Source organism: Anas platyrhynchos, chromosome 13 (genome assembly GCF_047663525.1).
Source record: "Anas platyrhynchos isolate ZD024472 breed Pekin duck chromosome 13, IASCAAS_PekinDuck_T2T, whole genome shotgun sequence".
Taxonomy (NCBI): Eukaryota; Metazoa; Chordata; class Aves; order Anseriformes; family Anatidae; genus Anas; species Anas platyrhynchos.
The window spans coordinates 9,031,334-9,049,251 of record NC_092599.1 but is presented as its reverse complement, the minus strand read 5'-3'; the positions used below and the strand labels follow the sequence as shown (position 1 = coordinate 9,049,251).

At 40.2% G+C, this 17,918-nt stretch overlaps 1 long non-coding RNA gene across 2 annotated transcripts in view; it reads left to right on the top strand.

The window, feature by feature from the left end:
* LOC106019339 (uncharacterized) overlaps positions 1-5,085 on the top strand; it is a 75,413-nt gene extending 70,328 nt beyond the window's left edge. For both annotated transcript variants that reach the window (XR_001194083.5, XR_003500346.3), the window contains one exon: positions 3,382-5,085. This is a non-coding gene — a long non-coding RNA (uncharacterized lncRNA). The remainder of the gene's footprint in view (positions 1-3,381) is intronic.
* Positions 5,086-17,918: the final 12,833 nt, after the last annotated feature.

Sequence of the window (17,918 nt, the reverse complement as noted above, 5' to 3'; positions counted from 1 at the left end):
TGCCTGATTATTTATCTCCCTAGTTACACACAGCACTTGCTTTCTCTGGAGTGATTCAAGCATATCATAACCTCTTGCTTTAGCTCCTTTATCATAGCGGTTTGCTGCTTGAGCTCAGTCAGAAATCTGTCTTGGCCTCTGCAGAGCAGAGGATGTCATCTAGTTTTATTGGGCTCCGATGTGCCTCCCCCATGTTTTTTCAAGTTTCCCATCTATCATGTGGAAGACTCTGAGAACTGTACTGGATGCTTCTGGGCTGGGCAGAATAGGCTCTAACAGCATTAAAAGCCTCCCTCAAATGTCAGCTAGAGATAAATGGGTATGAGGACAGGTGCTCAGGAAGCCTTGCTGAGCATGGAGCATGCCGTCTCTGGGAATGCAAACAGCATCTCGCTGTGCTCAGGGATTCTCAGAGAGATTTTTACCAAAACATCCATTGATTTCAGCATGAGCAGCAGCAGACTCATGGCTTTTCTCCAGCCCCCTGCTCTGCTCTGGATGATTCACACATACAAACACCAGAAGTGATGCCTAAGAGATCTAAGCTGAGTTTCTGGGTCAGTGGAAATCCTGAACTGAGTATGCCATCTGAATTTTGCATTAATACAATGAAGCCTATTTTTTTTTCTGTCCTGCTCAGGCACAAGTACATCTCCCACACCTACATCTCAATAGTCCACAACATTTTATTTTATTTTATTTTTTGCCACATATGGGAGATACGCCTCCTCATCACCTACTCTGGGTAAATTTGGGATTGTCTGAATGAATGTGGGAGACAGTATATCCTGGATGGTCTTGTCAGACATGACTCTTAATGAGACTGGCTCATGTGCTAGGCAGAAGAAAAAAACACATTGTCTAGACTGTGGTTGAGTATTTGGGAATAAGTGAATGACATAAAGAGGGGAGGGGAGAATCATCTGGCAGTATAGTTTATCATAGGTGTCTCAGGAATTATTTGTTGCACTCTGAAGTGCTTTGTGGCCACAGAATTTCTTTTCATTGGGCAGGAAGAAGATCCATGTGCTCCAACATTTTACAGTTGGTCCTGAGTTTGGGATTTGCATTCCCAGCTCTGTGAGAATATTTCTTCTGGAAACACAGCACTTATATTTGGGGGCTGAGGACAAAGTGGTATTTAGGCATTTAAGTCCTTTTAAAGTCAGTGGGGATAGTGGCTTCACAAGTTCCTGATAAAGACAGATACACTGAAGACTGAGGCAGTTATGTACAAGGGTAATGAAATAATAATAGGTACATGAAGAGGCCTTGAGAGCAACCTTCAGGTCTGTAGGAGCCTGAATGTGAAGCATCAACTTCCCCTTCCCTGCAGCATGTGAGCAAGAGAATAATGAATTCAATATAATGGCTTTTCAGAAGATTGTAAAAGTTTGAAGTTGAAGGCATGAAAAGGCAGACTGTGTACTTCTCAAATTGCTAGATTAAAGGACCTTGAATAGAGCATCTTGTAGGTTTGGATTTGCCAAGGACATTCTGATTCTCCTGCTGGAAGGTGTCGAGCCAGGGCAAGTTTTGGAGACTTAGTTTGCATAAAAGAGCATGCATGTGTGTGTTTATGTGTGCATAAAGAGGGAAAGGTGGCAGAAAGAGGTGGTAAGTAGCTGGGGCCTATTTCTTGTGGCAATTCCTTCCAGAAGCAATGTACTCAGAGCTGGGTTTTCACTTTACAGATCCTGAGCTGAGGGTTGTGAAGAGTTGGTTTCTCCCTCTTTGAGTATCTCAAACTTTAGGGAGAAGAATTGATTTAATTTCATCTCGTCTGATCCTGATTAATGAAAAGTCATTTCTGCTAGTTCTGGGCAGAAAAAAATAATCTTTGTCTATTTTGTAACCTTGCAGATATATGTAGGTGCATGGCAGGAAGTTCTATAATTCTAGAAATTATGACAAGGCATCCATAAAGATGAAGCTGAAACCCTATGCAGCAGCATTGTAGCTTAAAGGAGCATTATTTAATACCTATTAATGGAACTGCTGAAGCATAAACACTCTCAGCTCAAACAGATATTGTTAACTCTGTGCTAGCAGTCTCGGAGTGGGATGGCAGGTACTTCACTGTTGCCAGGCAGGATGCTCTTCCCTCTGTCCAGTACAGGGTTAGTGTCCATTCAGCATGAGGGCGAGCTCATAGGGAGGAGGAATTACAGGAGCACGTGGGCAGGCAGCAGCCCTACCAGGAGGTAGGAGCCCTTTTACAAGCTCAGCCTTGATGTCCCTGGGCCATAGAGACACCGCACTTGTGGCTGGTTGTACCACAGATGTTTCCAGGATGGTTTTTGGTCATCATGTTTAGTAGGGAGGGATTTCAGCCTCCTTGTGAGGGATGCCCAGTGTGGGGGCATTCTTTCCTTTTTATTCTAGTTTCATCCTGCTTACCTACATGTTCCAACAATACTGGGCACAGCTCCTGTACATCATGGGACTGGCATATAAATAATTACTTCTTAAAAGGAGAAACAATTCGTGTTGGATAATTTGCTTGTAAGTTTGAGTAATTATGGAACTCAAGAATATCTTATTTTTTTTGGCCTTTCTTTGAAACAAAGGATTACAACAAATATAAAAGTTGAATTTCCTGGTCAATAACATGATTCCTGAAGTTAGGGCTTAAGAACAATTGTTTTCATGAAATTGATAATAAATGAGAACAAGTAGTTTTACAATCCATTTGCTTCTCGGGCATGCCTACACAAGAAATGTAGTCAAGTTGTTCTGGAGACCGGTTTAATTAAAATTGGTACAACCCCTCCTGTGTGGACTCTAGGCTAGGTTTGTGTTGTGATGTGAAGTGTGATTCCTGGCATGTGCAGACAGCCCACAGATTGCTAATTAGAATAAGAGGTGAATGAGCCTCAGGTTGAGTTTTTGCCACATAGTATCTAAGCACAAGCTTGTATGGCACGCAGCAACACCTATGCTGGCCTCTGCCTGCCAAACCAGTCATTTAAATGTAAGTGTCATGCTTCAATGATCTTTAAGAAGGACTGACGTAAAAGCAGCGTCAAAGAGCAGCAAAAATATGATGATCATGGAATCGGGGCTTGTAGGGCCAGACCTTCACCTCTGTTGGTGGCAGCTTGTGCAGAGTTGCTGCAGCCAAACAGGAACCTTGTGTTTCTCCACAGTGGAACTTTGGAAAACTAAAGAGATGCTTTGCCTTCCTCCCAGTGCCATGTAGTCCTAAAGGACTGCTCTGGAGCTTGGCTCAGCAGAGCAGGATGCTGGCTCTGGTAACACCCAAGACTCAGATTGCCCCTTTTCAGGCTGGGAAGGCCCTTCCACATCTCCAGGGGATTGTCAGAGCTTGTCGGCATGATAAGGGGCTGGATCTGAGTGTTGTGCTCTTGTTTTCTCCAGGGATGAGCTGCCTCCGTCTAGTACTGGAGCACTTGGGATCAAAGCTTCCCTTACACAGCCTGATGCCTGAGCCTGTTCAACAAAGCGTGAGGATGGTTTCTGGCTCATCTGTTCATTCAAGCTTTTAATTAGTTACCAGCTATCCTCATGGTGAGGAGTTGACGCCTGATGTTATTGAGGTACTTATTCAAGCGTTCATGTTTATGCAAACGCATTCTTTTTATATCGGATTTTGGGCAATCATAATCCGTGGTAAGGAATTAAACGACATGTAAAGAAGAAATGTGACCCGTTGATCAAAGATGCGCTGGCCCACTAGTGAACAGTCTATCCGGGATGTGAAATGGCTGGTCCCCAGAGACGCCCATTCAAAAAAGAACTGATGCTTGCATTTTCTATATGCAGAATCCCAAGCAGTTATACAACGCGCACGCATGACTTGAGCTGCAAACACACATTGCTGCAGTCCTTACACTGGTCCTATTTTTGAGCTAGTGTAAAACCTGTCCTGGATGCGTATGCGCACTGCTTGACTACTTGCAAAGAACTGGGCTGTTAGCCCATAGACAGAGGAGGGTATGTCACACTACACAGAAAAAGAGGTCCTTAGCAAAACCACAGGACACAGAAGCACTCAGCAGCTCTTACCTGCTCCCCACTGCAGTGATTCTGCAGTTGCCATTGCTGCACATTCATAAAAGAGGACAGAGCATGACCAAATAAACAAACTCAAACCAGACTCTAAGATGTAATCAAAGAATGTATTTTAACTGGAGAGTTCAGACAAAGATAAGGGGCATGTAAGACGATCTATTTTTCCCTTTAAACTTGTCACATGCAAGAGAGCAGATCTTCCTATAATGTAAATCAGCATAGCTACACAGTCTGGAGGGAACAATTGTAATTTATCCTGCCTGAAGGCCTGCACAGAAGGTGCTTGAAGTTTCTCGCAATTCATTGGAGACTTGTGACATTGAGAGCAGGCATTTGAGCTCCACTGTCTTCTGGAGCGATTTGCAGTGTAGGCAACTTATAATTACAAACACTTGATAAATCTTCTTCAGAGAAACTGGGGAGTTTGGTAGGATGCTTGAGTCAGTCGTGACCGATTTTACTTCCTGTAAGAAAGCTGTGCTTCTGCAATTTTGATCTCAGCACAAAAGCATCGCTCAGCAATACTGTGGAAGAGGTTCTGAGGGTTCAGCCAAGCTTCAAAATATTTCAAGGATCTTCTTTGTCTTGTGGAGATCAGTGGGTTCCTTTCCTGCCAAGCTGAAAAGCCTGGGGGAAACAAAAGGAACCTGTTTCAAGCCATTTTTGTGAGAACAATACCTCTCCCCAACACCTTATGCAGCTGGTAAATACCATTCCTTTGTCAGGTACCTAATCTTTTTTAGCAATGTTCTACCACCTACACCTGACCACCAACTTTCCACTCTGTTTGCCTTGGCTGACATTTATATAACAAAGAGCTGCTAACTGTTCTTTTATCTGCACAAGAAAGTCGAGCACAGGAGGAGACAAATATGATGGGCACCATACGGCAGCACAGAGCTTCACTGCTCCCTGTATATCCAGACTCTCTAATGGTTATATTGAGCCATTGCTCAGAAAAAAAAATGCTGCTGGTTGCCTGGAATGATTTAACTCTCATGTTCCTGGTTAAAAAAAAATAATAATAAAAAAAATGCTGTTATATACCAAGTCCTTTCTCTGCTGGATGTCTTACTATTGTTAAAAATTTCAAACTACTGTGATAAAAGGAAAGAGGGATTTGGGCATGGGCTTTTCTGTCAGGCTTATCTAGATCTCGTTTGTATTGCCCTATGATTAACAACCAATGTGCAAGGGAATGGAGCTGATAGCAAGGTGAGGGTCAGGCAAGGAAGAGATTTTCTCCAGTTATGAGTGGGGACTTCTGGGTCTGAACATGAAGATGAAAGAGGAAGAAGAGAAGGTCCTGCTTGCAGAGCTAGCGAGTGAGTAGGGTCTTGCTTGGTCTTTCCTTGCGTCTTTGGAGTCTGGATATCCTAAGCAGCAACATAAAAATGCATCTTGCTGGTTGGTGTGCAACACAGGATATTACTGTGGATGCAGTTTGATCGTGCTCTGCTGTTCTGCCGGTTGGCCTATGTGAATTCTTGCATTAACAGCCATGGAGACTCAAAGCCTTGCTGTCCTGTGTAATTGAGAATCACATTGTGTAAAGGTATTGTGGTCATTTCTCACTTGATGTCTGATAGTGCTGGAATATGGCTTTTTGTTAGAGTTCCTGTGATCTGCCAGCTTCAACGAGCTGAAGAATTTAAAGCAGGTCAGCAAAGACTGCTCTCCCTCTGGGGACAGAGCTGCCCTGAGAACCAGCTGACAGTGAATATTTTAGACTGTGACTTGAATATCTTCAGAAGCATTGGTGTTTTAACTGGGCCTCTAGTCTGGAAAGTGGTCAATAAGATTACCTCACCTTGTTCTCTTGTGATGCAGAACAAGACTTCATAATGATACGTCCATGCCTATTAGAGCTGATGTTTATTGAAGACGAGTACAATTTCGCTAAGAGGTTGTTAGAGTAAAATGCATAAAGAAAAAAATTATACTGCAAACAATAACAAGATCCCAGAATTACCTTGAACTGTGCAATTGAGATTCTCACCGGCTGTCAGATCATCTCTGCACAAGACTGAACTGCTGACATTTGTTTAATTACAATGTATTTATGAAATGAGGCAACATTCCTAATCACTCGTGCATGCTTGCATTATGTCTTTTGTACAATGTGTCTACTCAGTATGAATTAATTCTCATTAAAATGATGAGAAAATGATATATTTTGCAACCATAGGACACAAAGATCACCCTGTACTTTAAGCTTATATAGAATTTTGGAGTCCTCACATTTTCCTGGTAAAAACTAAAAAATAAAATGTTGCCAAGTAAAAGCAGTCTTTCTGGGAAGAAGAAAGACTGTGAGATGGTTGTTCAGCTAAGATAATGCCATTTCAGTGAGGTCAAGATTTTCTTAACAGTAGCAAGTAAACTTCTCCTGGTGATTGTATTTAAAGGTTGTTTTAGGATTTCCCAGATTGTTTCCAGCGTACCGTGTACAGTCTGGAAATCCATGATTAAAATTTTAGCAGACTTGCCTAGCTGCAGGTCACTGTAGTATGAACTTTTTCTGAAACTTTTTAGAAGCTGGGTTATACAAAAAAAAACAAAACTCTAGTATGGAACAGAGCATGGAATAGCCTTGTTATTTCTGGACTTCTTAGAGAGTACCATTTTGCTAAGGGTTTGACACCTTCTTTGGTGTCAGAGGCAAAGTGAGACAGGTGCAAATAAAGTCATTTCAGCATCATTACAGCCATTGATTGCTCTGCAAACCCCATGTTGCTGGAAACCACAAGAACACAGGGACTGGGATGAGAAATCTGCTGGTGAGTGACTGGCAGAGTGTGGCTGTGCCTCTGATCAGAACAAGCACTGAAAGGTAATCCATAAGATGATTCATGCAATAAGAATTTATCGGGATGATTAAGTACGTGAGGTCCGTGTGGTCTGTTGCAATTAAGACCCTATGAACAAGCAAGGCAGACTATGGCTGTTGGTATTCATAGCTGCGTTACATGGTGCATGCATGTCAGTGCTGCTGAAAGTGTGGAGGTTTCAGCAATAATCAATAGCTTCCAATTATTTGGCTTGAGTTCTTAGCATTTAGAGAGACAGAATAGACTTCTTTTGCATAATTTAAAGATTTTGAAAACATTCATTATGGAAATACAAGATTTACTCTTGAGAGCCATGTGGTTGTAATATTAAATTACCCATCTGGGTTGTCAGGTTGTGGATGCTAGCATTTTACACACCTGTACCACCCTTCACGTTCCCTACTGGGAAGTCTTGGAGGTTTTAACAAATTTGCAATCATAGTAGAAGGAACAAACCAGAAGCCATTCCAGGCAGACCTTTGTGACAAACTGAAATTGCAGCTTGGAGCTAGGGAAGGGCAGTAAAAAGTTAACTTTGCAGTAAAGTATTAATTCTCCGGGGAATTCTAGATGGAGGGTTTGGAACTGCAGCAGTCGAAAGGTGTTTTTTTTTTTTTTTTTTCTTTTCCCCTCTCCAAACAGCGATAAAGCAGCACTTTGAGTATCTGTGTAACTTTTGTGAAGAAAATCTATCTCTGGAAGCTGCTGCACTTTGTCTTTGAATGAGTTATTATCTCTCAGCAAGCTTTGGTGATGTTGAAAGCCTTCCTCACAAGGCTCGATGGACAAAGACATGGGTTTAAGGATCATGCTGCAATCATCCCCATGAGGCCTGGCACTGGGAAGCAGGAGAGCAAAGACAGCCAGTGTTTCCCAGGTCCAGAACTGCTGTCCTTGTTTCCTATGATTTCCAACATAATGAGCACCTTAGTGCCAGGTAAGTTTTAAAAAGAAATGTTCTCTTAAAAACAAATAGTCACTGCCAGCAGGGTTGCAAGCTGGGACTACTTAAAAGATGATCCGATGAGAATAGTTAACTGAAAACAGGATGTGGATTTAAGTCTAATAGTTTATCAACGGGAGTTTTCTGAAAAGCTCTTAAGTGTGCTGTCAAATCCAGCCTCCAAAGCAAGGAAAGTAATACAAGTCCAATATCGTTAATGCCAGTGGTTTCTAGTTAATTATCTTCCATCTGAAAAAAAAAATCACTGAAAACCACAAAGCCCTGCTTTGTGTCTCTTTATTCAGGTATTATGCTCCTTTGTTATAAATATGCTTTCCTTCTCAAAGACATCTACCTCTTGAAGTCGACTCTAAAGGATATAGTATTCTTTTAATGCATCTAGAAAAGACTTCCATAGTTGAACAGAAAATATGATTTCAAAAATGTGTGTGTGTCCAGGTTAGTACTTGCTGAAAGAAGAGAAAACCTATAAGGAAAATGATAATAGCTTATGTTGCTCAATTATTTTGTCTGCCTTCTCTTTTATTTTGAACTCCCATTTAAGCAATCCTATAAGTCTTCTAATGCTGATATCTACTCTTTGGTTGTAATGTTTCCCTGCTGCCTAGTTAAAGTAAGGAGAAAAGAAGCCTCATGTTCCATATGTTTATTGAGGGAATTTTTCGTGTGTGCAGTTCACATAAAATTGCATCCATTCGGCTCATGATCCAAAGTGCAATTCCATTAACAAAGCAGCACTCTACCTTTTGTGTGAGCTGTTATGCTTAAAGCCCATTCCAGTTGCTGTGCTTCCCATAGAAATAAAGAGAAGTTTTGCAGGTGATTTAGTTTAGTTCATTTCCAGTTCTGTTATATTTTTTTGTTTGTAGTCTGAATAACTTTTTAGAAAATATTTGATAGAATCATTTTCATTTCACCATGTAAGATAAAACATGTACTGAAAATAGGTTGCATTTATTTGGTTAAAATTTGCAGTTACATAAAATGGAGAGTTATTTTTTGCACTTCCTTTCATTCCATCATCCTCCCTCCACTTTGAGGCCTGAATAAATGTTTTCTCTAGAATATGAAGAACTCACATGGCATTGTGTGTCATTTTTGTGTGGCCTCAAGAGCACAGGGACCCCTGTGCATACAAGTTTTGAAAAGAAGAAAAGAAAAGATAAAAAAAAAAAAAAAAAAAAAAAAGAGAGAGAAATACCACCTTGTTTCAGTCTGGAATTTGTGTATCCTTTCAGAGCAAGGACAGCCATGATGGCCTAACTCAAAACTTGCTAAGACAAGCATAGTTTTCCGAGGTGCCTCACAATCAACAGTTCTTCCAAAGTCAGTGGCTGCTGTTTCTGAGATTACTGGGTTTAATGTGGGTGCTGTGTTGTTGCTTCCCAAGGATGTCCCTGAGGAAGCCCTCCATAATTTGGGCTACCTTGAAATGATACGTTCAAGGTAAAGGATTCCAGCTCAGCAGACCGATGTCAGCAAGGACACTCTGTGGGACTGTTGAGTTTAATAAATAGACCTGAGTTCTCTATTGCAATTCATTGGCCTGACCAGAGACCCCAGAGTCAAGCAAGCTCATTTACCATTGAGTTTGCAAAAATCCTGTCAGCGTTTAAGCTGCTTACTGCCTGATGTACTGGCCAACGTGGTCTCATGGCTTCCATTCATGCTCCAGCTATCTGCCCACAACCCCTTAGTGCCTCTCTGACAGGGTCTGGAGCAGGGGCTGTCCTTTCTGCTTGTGTTTCTACAGCACCTAGTGTGGTGAAGTCCTGGGCCCCGGAAAAGCAAGAGACATAAATGACAGCAATCAAGCTACCTCACTGAGCCTGCTGGTTTGTGCCTTTATGTCAGAAACTTTGTGATTTTTTTTTAGGGGTAGAAGAGAAAACTGGAGGAAAACAAAAGGAGTGGAAAAAAATATGTATATTCAGGAATTCTCTTCCCTGAATTGCGGCTGAGAATCTACCTGAAATGTGAGAATATATGCATGGAAGCATGCAACAGAAAGACATATAAATGAGACTCCTTAGTGTGATGAGAAGAGTTTACTGGCCCTCACGTGTCACACATGTGGTTGTTTTTTCAGATGAAACTGGAAATCAGCAGCTGCTCTTTCTGCCAGTACCCAGTTAAACAGACTGCTGGGTTTGTGCTTTGCTGCTGGCCTGGAAAGGTCAACATTAGCTTTCCTCACCCTTGCCATTCACTGCTGGCGTTACACGCTGGCACAGCGGAGAGTGCCCCTTTTTAGATACAGCAGCATTGGACATTTGCTAAGGCAGGTTGCCAGATATAATAACTGATGGGCAAGAAAAAATCCTGCGTCCCTGTCTTTTGACCTCAAGAAACATTGAAAAATGGCACATAGCAATGCACAACATGACCCTTTGGAGGTAATTGCTCAGTACTGTGTTCCATTCTCACTCTATCATCTCCTCTTCCTCCTTCTCTAACCTTTCCATTCTCATTTACTTCTGTTCAGCCTGTTTGTGTATCTTTTCACCTGGCTTTTAGAAAATATTACTTGAGTTTTAGGATATATTGCTATTTCTTAATTCCAAAATTAAGATATCGTTAAGTGTCTGCATAGATAATAACATAATAGTAGATCCCCTTTTCGAGAATGTGCTTTTAGGTATTACCTTGGTCAGTAATTTAATTGAATTGGATAGTGACAACACACTGACATTGTTAAGGTTAATGACCCAATGATTTACAAGACAAGGCACATTTACCGGCAAATGGATTTTAGTAATTGTTCTACTGAACAATGAGAATAACAATTTGTACATTGATCCACAAAGTCCTACAGCAAAGCCTCTGTTCTTACTTCGCCAATGCCCCTGTCCATAAATTCAGTATCACTTGGAGAATGTTTTTTCAGCCCTGCTGTATTTTAACTGCATTGCACTGAAATTCAAATGATTTCCTTCAACATGATCCACAGCTTTTGCTGCCTATATGAAGTGCAGCTGGGTAAGAAGATGGCAAGAGAGGAAGATGGGAGGACATGACCTGTCCAGGTAAGGTGGTGTTCATCTTGGCTAGCCTGGTCTAAGTTGAGCTTCTCCAGTCAGTGGTAAGCACATGCATCTCTTTGAAATGTGTTTAATGTCAGTTTCAATAGATTTGGATTGGTCTGTTGTCTTTGCCAAAATGCTGTGGGAGGCCTTGCCAAATTTTGTAAGAGAATTCATGTTTAGTCAGGGCTATTATCCTTATTAAATAATTTTGTAATCTTATACAACACAAAGCAAAAATATCTTTTCTCCTTGAATTGATGTTCATTATCATTGATTAGAGTTTGCTTGAAGTACCTTTTGTTAATTCTTTATTAGGTGAATCCTGGATCATCTATTTTATTTTATTTTATTTTATTTTATTTTATTTTATTTTATTTACAATTTGGTTACTTGCTGTGAGGCCTCTAATTATTCCATTCGTAGTGCTTACATATTTTTAAATATTGAGAGGAGCAACTTTACCATAGCCTGGAATTTTGTGTATGTCTAAGACTGACTAGAAATGACCACAGGAACTCCTCAGTCAGAGCCTTTGTGCTCCTGGATATAAATTATCTGTATTTCTGGGTAAAGATTCTGATTGTAAGAGATGGTATTTAACATCCTTATCAATTAATTATTATTGGAAAATAAAATATTTAATCAGCATTGATCTGTTATAAGGCTACATCATCTGGCATTAGCCCAAACACAGAACAGAAGTGTTTATTGAACATGGTTGTCTTTCCCTGCAGTATTATTGACAATGTTATCATTTCCATAGTGGTAATGGGTCAGTAACTGTTGGTTAGATACTCTTTGTTGCAACACACTTTATAAACTTAATTTTATTGTCTTTAGCTTTATTAAGCATTGATTTCTTCAGTTGTCCTTTTGCTTCCTATATTACTTTTGTGTCATTCCTGGCTTTTAGTGTATCGCTGCCAACTTTCTCTCTTTTACATTTGATGTTTATTATCATTTTCCCCCATTTATAACTGCTTTCAGTACCCCATCATGCCATGATAAGATTGCTTGTTCCAGGTTTTGTTGCAGTTATCAGCCATATGTTCTTCATTACATTGCATATGCTATACCCAAGAACGATTGCAAGACTTCTGATCTTCAGCACTATATTCAATATAGTATTGTGCTTAGACCTCCATCAGATCTTAGATAGCATTTTTTTAACTAAATAAATATGTCTCTTCTTATTATCAAAAGTAAAAATGAAAAATGGAGAAGAAAATAATATTTTAAGATGATTCTGTGTTAAAATGACATAAGTATGGACTAAATGGAATTAACTTAAAAAAAGAATCTTATTTAAAGAACATTTTAGGTGTATTTATCCAGTGCAATGATGGTGGTGGTACATTGGTAAGTTTTTCTGACATGTATATAGGTTATTTATTTTTCTCAGTGGGCCCACAGCCTGTAGTGCAGGAAGATACTGAGGCTGGCAAAGGTTGGGTGGGAATTAGGTCCCGTGTTTGCTGAACTGCTGGCTGTAATTTCAGACAGATCTTAGAGACCCTTAGAGGTTCCAAAATGAGTAGGAAGAATGCAAGAGTGGAAAATACATTCTGTCTCTTGTCAAAGTAATACTTTTGGGTTTAATCCTTAGTAAAATGTAGAAGCAAATAATAGGAAAGAACAAGTTGTAGATGTTAAGAGAATTACAGAGTGATAAATAAAGACTTTGGCCTTTTAAAGAACAAGTTATAGCAAAGCGTTGAATGAAGACTTTGAAATTGTGTTTACAAATTAGAAAAATAAGAGAAATTATAAAAAATAATAAGTTTAAGAAGAGAGGAAAACTGTGCAAAGAGAAGCTTGAAGGATATATTAACCTATCTGTCAAGTGTTTGGCTTACTGTGCGTTAAGAGTCTGTGCTATATGTAAAAATCCTGCATATTTCCTCGTTTTCTACGGCTCAGGCTTTTGCAGGAGGAATATTCAATGAATTAATCTCTAACTTTTCTGATTACATTTTAAACATTTATGTTGTTAGCCTCAACATCTAATAAATATGAGACTTTTAATGGACTGTGGCTTATTAAATCGTATTTTTTCTGTCAGTCTCATCAGTGGAATGGTACTGATAGTATTAACATCAAATGGGACCAAACCAGCATTTCATTCCCTTTTGTGCTTGAAAATATCTGAACCACAGTCCTCTTACATTGATGGCTGTATTTTTGCTATATTCTGTTTCAAGTTATTTTCATATGGCTCTTGTATGGCCATTAATTTTCACTCTTGTTTTCCCAATTAAGCAGTGTAACTGAAAAGCAGGGGTTAAAGGTTTTATTCTGAGGTCCATACAATTAGCTGCACATATGTTCATTGTTACAATTACTTGCCCAATCTATTATAAAAAGATGTGTTGCCACTTGAATGATTGAAGGACATAGTGTGAGGCAGTCTAGTTGCCAATTGAAAAATAAAACTATTGGAAAAAAATTACAGATGGGATATCCTTGAGGAAACTATAAAAAATGTATCATTTCATAACTAATGGGCATTGAAAAACTGTCAGGAAAACAATCAGGAATAAGTTTACAGATACTTTTCAATTCAGAATTTTCATATTACTTATCAGATCACTACGAGCAAAGCTTTGTCTTGCTCACAATCACAGGGAAATGAAAACTGGGCTAAGAATTACAGGAAAAAACAGCTTATGGCAATTACACAAAAGAGGAACCTAAACAATGATGCCCATTTATTTTCACTTGGGATGTTTACACTTTTAAATACTTTAATGTGGGATTAAGCGTAGCATATCAAGGTAGTGCAAAATTCAGGTCCATCCTGTGGAAGCAAAGAAAATAATCCTTTTACTTCATCTTAATTTTTACTTTTAGCTAATAGGTAATAAAAGTTTTTAGCTGATATGAAGTGGCTTGTGAGGATTTGATACAAAGACATACATGACATTACGGTTTTGCTTAAGCTATATTAATATTCTTTTTTGTTCTTCCCTGGGCCTCTGGTGTAAAAGAGAACACCATACCACCTATATTGTTCTTTAGACGTGGCTGATATAGGGCAATTGGATTTTAATTTCTTTTAGGTCTTCTTGCATACTGTCAGGCAGGATGTGGCAAGGTCTCAGCACAGTCTGAGCTGAGCTGGATCTCCAAAAGAACTCAAGAGCTTAATGCTTAAATAGGCAAGGTAGAATATTTATTTCTTATGCAGCTCTAGTCAGCAGCATCAAAGCAGCTGAATGCTCAAGGAAGCTGAGCTGGACGAATCCCCAGACCTGGTCAGCAGAGACTTCAGGGAGGGTGATTTCAGAGGAGTTTGTGTAAGGTTTGAATAAGAAGAGGAAGGAGCCAGAGGAGAAAGATAAGGTCAGATCTGAGAAAGAACACAAAGGCTGTCCCAGAAGACGAAAGCGGAAAGGTTAGAGAGCAGCAGTGCTGTTGACTCTGCTTAGCAGGAAATGTTGTGCCCATGGGGTGAGCAAGACAGAGGTGCTGTAGGAAGGATGGGTTGCAGGGAGGGAAATGGTGTTGACGTCTTTTGCCTTTTCTCTTCGATGAAACCAGACAGCAAGAACAGGTGAACTGCATGCAGTGTGCGGGCTGGAGTTTTACTGCTGGCTGTTTGCTGAGCAAAGCGTTGCTGCTGCTCTCATAGCTGCATGAACCTGAAAGGAAATAGGGGGAGAGGCAGATTTTTAAAATTATTATTATTATTAATAATTTTGTGGTGGTGGTGGTGTGGATTCAAATGCCCATGAATCAGATATTGATCCTGAGTATTCAGGAGTGGGCCTGGATTTTGTGCCAATTCTACAAAACCCTTCTATCCTGGAGTGCCGGTGTGGGTTGCTGTCATCATTGCTGGGGTCTGGTGAGTTCTCTCTTCAAAGACACAAGCCAGTCTGGTTCTTCCTGCTTGCTGATTTTCTCTCTCTGCCCCAATAATCAGTTCACCATTTCCACTGCTGCTTTCCCAGGCTTGTCAGCAAGCAGTGCAAATCAAGAGATCTGTACTTGGTCGATTTTGAATTAGCGAGTTTGACAAATGTTTTCATTTGAGAAGGCAAGCTGCCTCATTGTGCTTGGTTTAACACGAACACATTAGAGTGACAATGCTGGATTTAACTTTAGTTATCAACACTTTCAGCCTACATTGGTCTAAGTAATTGTCCTGTTTGTACTCTGACAGGTTAAAATAATGTATTCTAGAATGAGAGTGCTTCTACTGAAGATGAAAAGCAGCCCAAGAGGGTTATCAGCTGTTACTAGCTGTGACAAGCAGTGTGAGCTAGATGTATGGATAAATTGCTATTGCTCCAGAGGTTATTCCTATTAGCAGGAGACATAAGAAACTCTAACAAGGCATTAATACAGTACAGTTACTAAAAAAACTTGTCTGTCCTATCCAAGCCCAGGACTAATGGCACACTGCAGCACGTTCTTGATGCTGCACTGACAGGTGGTGATAGACCTTTAAATAAACCAGAAGCTCCACTAGGCTGTTGGGAAGTGATGGGCAACTGAGAAGATTTAAAAGCTAATTTTTAAGAAAATAAATAAGTAAACACATTTAGCCGAGATCTAAATGCTGTTAGGAACACTTCTGCTGGATTCTTCTTTACACAGAATCAAATAATGTTGTACAGATGGGATCTTGGCAAAGTCTGTAATTTCTGATAAAATTTTCTGTCCACAGAGAAGCTTTTTTTTCCTTTTCTTTCTCTTCAATAAGTGTTTTTGGGATCAACATAAAGCAGTTGTGTAAACATGAAGTATTCAGTTCCTTTCCATCTGGAAAATGGTACTGGGAGTACTGAGGAACAGAACTGAATTGCTGAGCACTTTCAGTGTTTTTAAATGACAGAATTGAGCTCCTGCTGTGGACTCGGTATGAGTGGGCTCCCATGGATTTCATGAGTGTGGTCCTATTCATGCTGTTCAGTGGGTTACCAATCTTGTGCCAATGCAGTTTGCAGAGATGTATTTAGGATGAGTTCACTCACATAAGCTATTTCCTCTATAAAAGAAATAAGGTAGAAATTTCTTTAGCAGCAGAAACACGCTCCTCTGGAGTCACACAGTGGAACTGTAATTGCTTGTGCAGAGGAGGTGGGGGATTTTTACATTATTTTCTAGGAGATGCTCTGTAGGACTTTGTTTACCTTTCTTAGGTTTCTGCTTGTTACCCGACGTCCTAGGAATCATTTCCAGAGGCACCCAGTGGGAGCAAGCAAACAAGGGATGGGAGCGTGCGCTTTCCATAGCAGTAATGATGGAAGTTAAATATTGATGGCCTAATTTCAAATGGGAGTTTCATGTGATAATAAGAGGGCTAAAGCTGAAGGGGAGATTGTGACAGCCTACTCAGTTCTTCTATGGGGACTGATTTTGGAGAACTGAAAATCCCTGTGAAGGACAAGAAAGCAGTACTGTATTAACGGCAGACACAGAAGCTGACAACTTCATGAAGGCTTATGGTGGGCACACATTAATTGGGGGTTTGAAAAGGAAAGGAGAAAGAGGAGAATGGTGTACATATGATAATTTCAGCTGCACAAGCAAAAGGGAAAATCACCCTAAAATATAGAAAAACACCAAATAGCCATGTAAACAATGTGTGGGAGATTGCTCTAATTGGAAAGAGTGGTATAGTTTTAGCCGATTGTCTTACCCACTCCTTTGTGTGACAAAAAATCTCCATATCAGCTCATATACTCACCTCCCAGAAAAGAAAACCTATTTAGTCTGCTTATTGCTTGAGTTCTACTTTGCAGTAATTAGAATACAAAGCTCTTTACCCACTGTAAATTGGCTGTCTTTCTGATACTTTTTACAACAAAGGAACCTTATAAATGTAATTGTATGATTATTTTGACATCTTCTTAAATGGTCGTGCTGTCTTGTCTTGATGGAGTCTTGGGGAGCTTGGACAGAAGTGAGGCTGATGCATCTGTTTCCTGGTGCATGTGATAATCCTGAATTGCAGAAGAATAAAAATGGTAAATGGTGAAAATAACATCAGCAGCCATCATATATATTTTTAAATCCTTCTTTTAAACTTGAAATTAAAATGCAGTGGTGTAAAAGCTTTGCTTTGGGAAGGAAGGCTCCCTGCTGGCTGCAGCTGCTGGCAGCAGCCTCACAGAGGAACTGAGAAGCTCTGGGTCCAGTCTGTGCTTGGGTGAAAAGGCACCTGGAAGGCTGAGAGTCCAGGGTTTTGAATGCATGTTCAGAAAATATGAGGCCAAACATGAGGCCTTTCCATTGACAACAAGGGGCTGTCTCAGGATCAGGCCCTCGTAGTTAACAGGGGACTCTTCTCCTAATTACAGAACCTCTGTGCTGCAGAGGTCATCCTCTAAAAACCAGGGGAGCAAAGAAGAACACCAATGCTAACCACCTCAGTGAAATGGGAACTAGCAGAAATGGGCAATGTTTACCAAAGTTTACCAACAACACCTTAATTTTAATTCTGTATTTTTTTTTAATAAGTGGCTTGGGTTGTAACATTTTATAATGCAAGGCTTGGGTTTGTTTGTTACATACTGCCAGGATGGGCCTATTTAAGTATGTCTTCTGGCAAACACAAAAAGCTCAGGTCAGGTATCAGGGTCAGTGTTGATTTTAAATAGCTGTCATGGGGAACCTGGTATTTAAATGTGGAGGAGTGTGAAGAGGTCAGTTGCACCCTGCGTCCTTCTGGAGGCTGCTTGTTGTTAGCCTGGTGCTTATTCATGAGGTGATGAGCATTTCTAGGAGGCACACGATATAAATATTTAGCACTGTCAGTGGAGAAGGAAAATATTGTTGGAACAATGTCTTCATTTGTCAGAGGAAAAATAGGGAATAATTTTTTTTTGAGAGAGATCACAATTAACTGCTCCTCATGAACTGTTTCTCTAAAGATTTCAGGCAGACGGTGCTCTTGCAGTGAGAAGAGTGAATGCCAATTGAGAGGAACACGGATCCATTTATACAGCCAGAGAAATCATTCTGTCAGACAGGATATAGGTACACAAATTAAGCAGGTATCAAAATTATATCGTCTCTTCAGCGGCAACTGCCTCTCAAGAACAGGCTATGGAC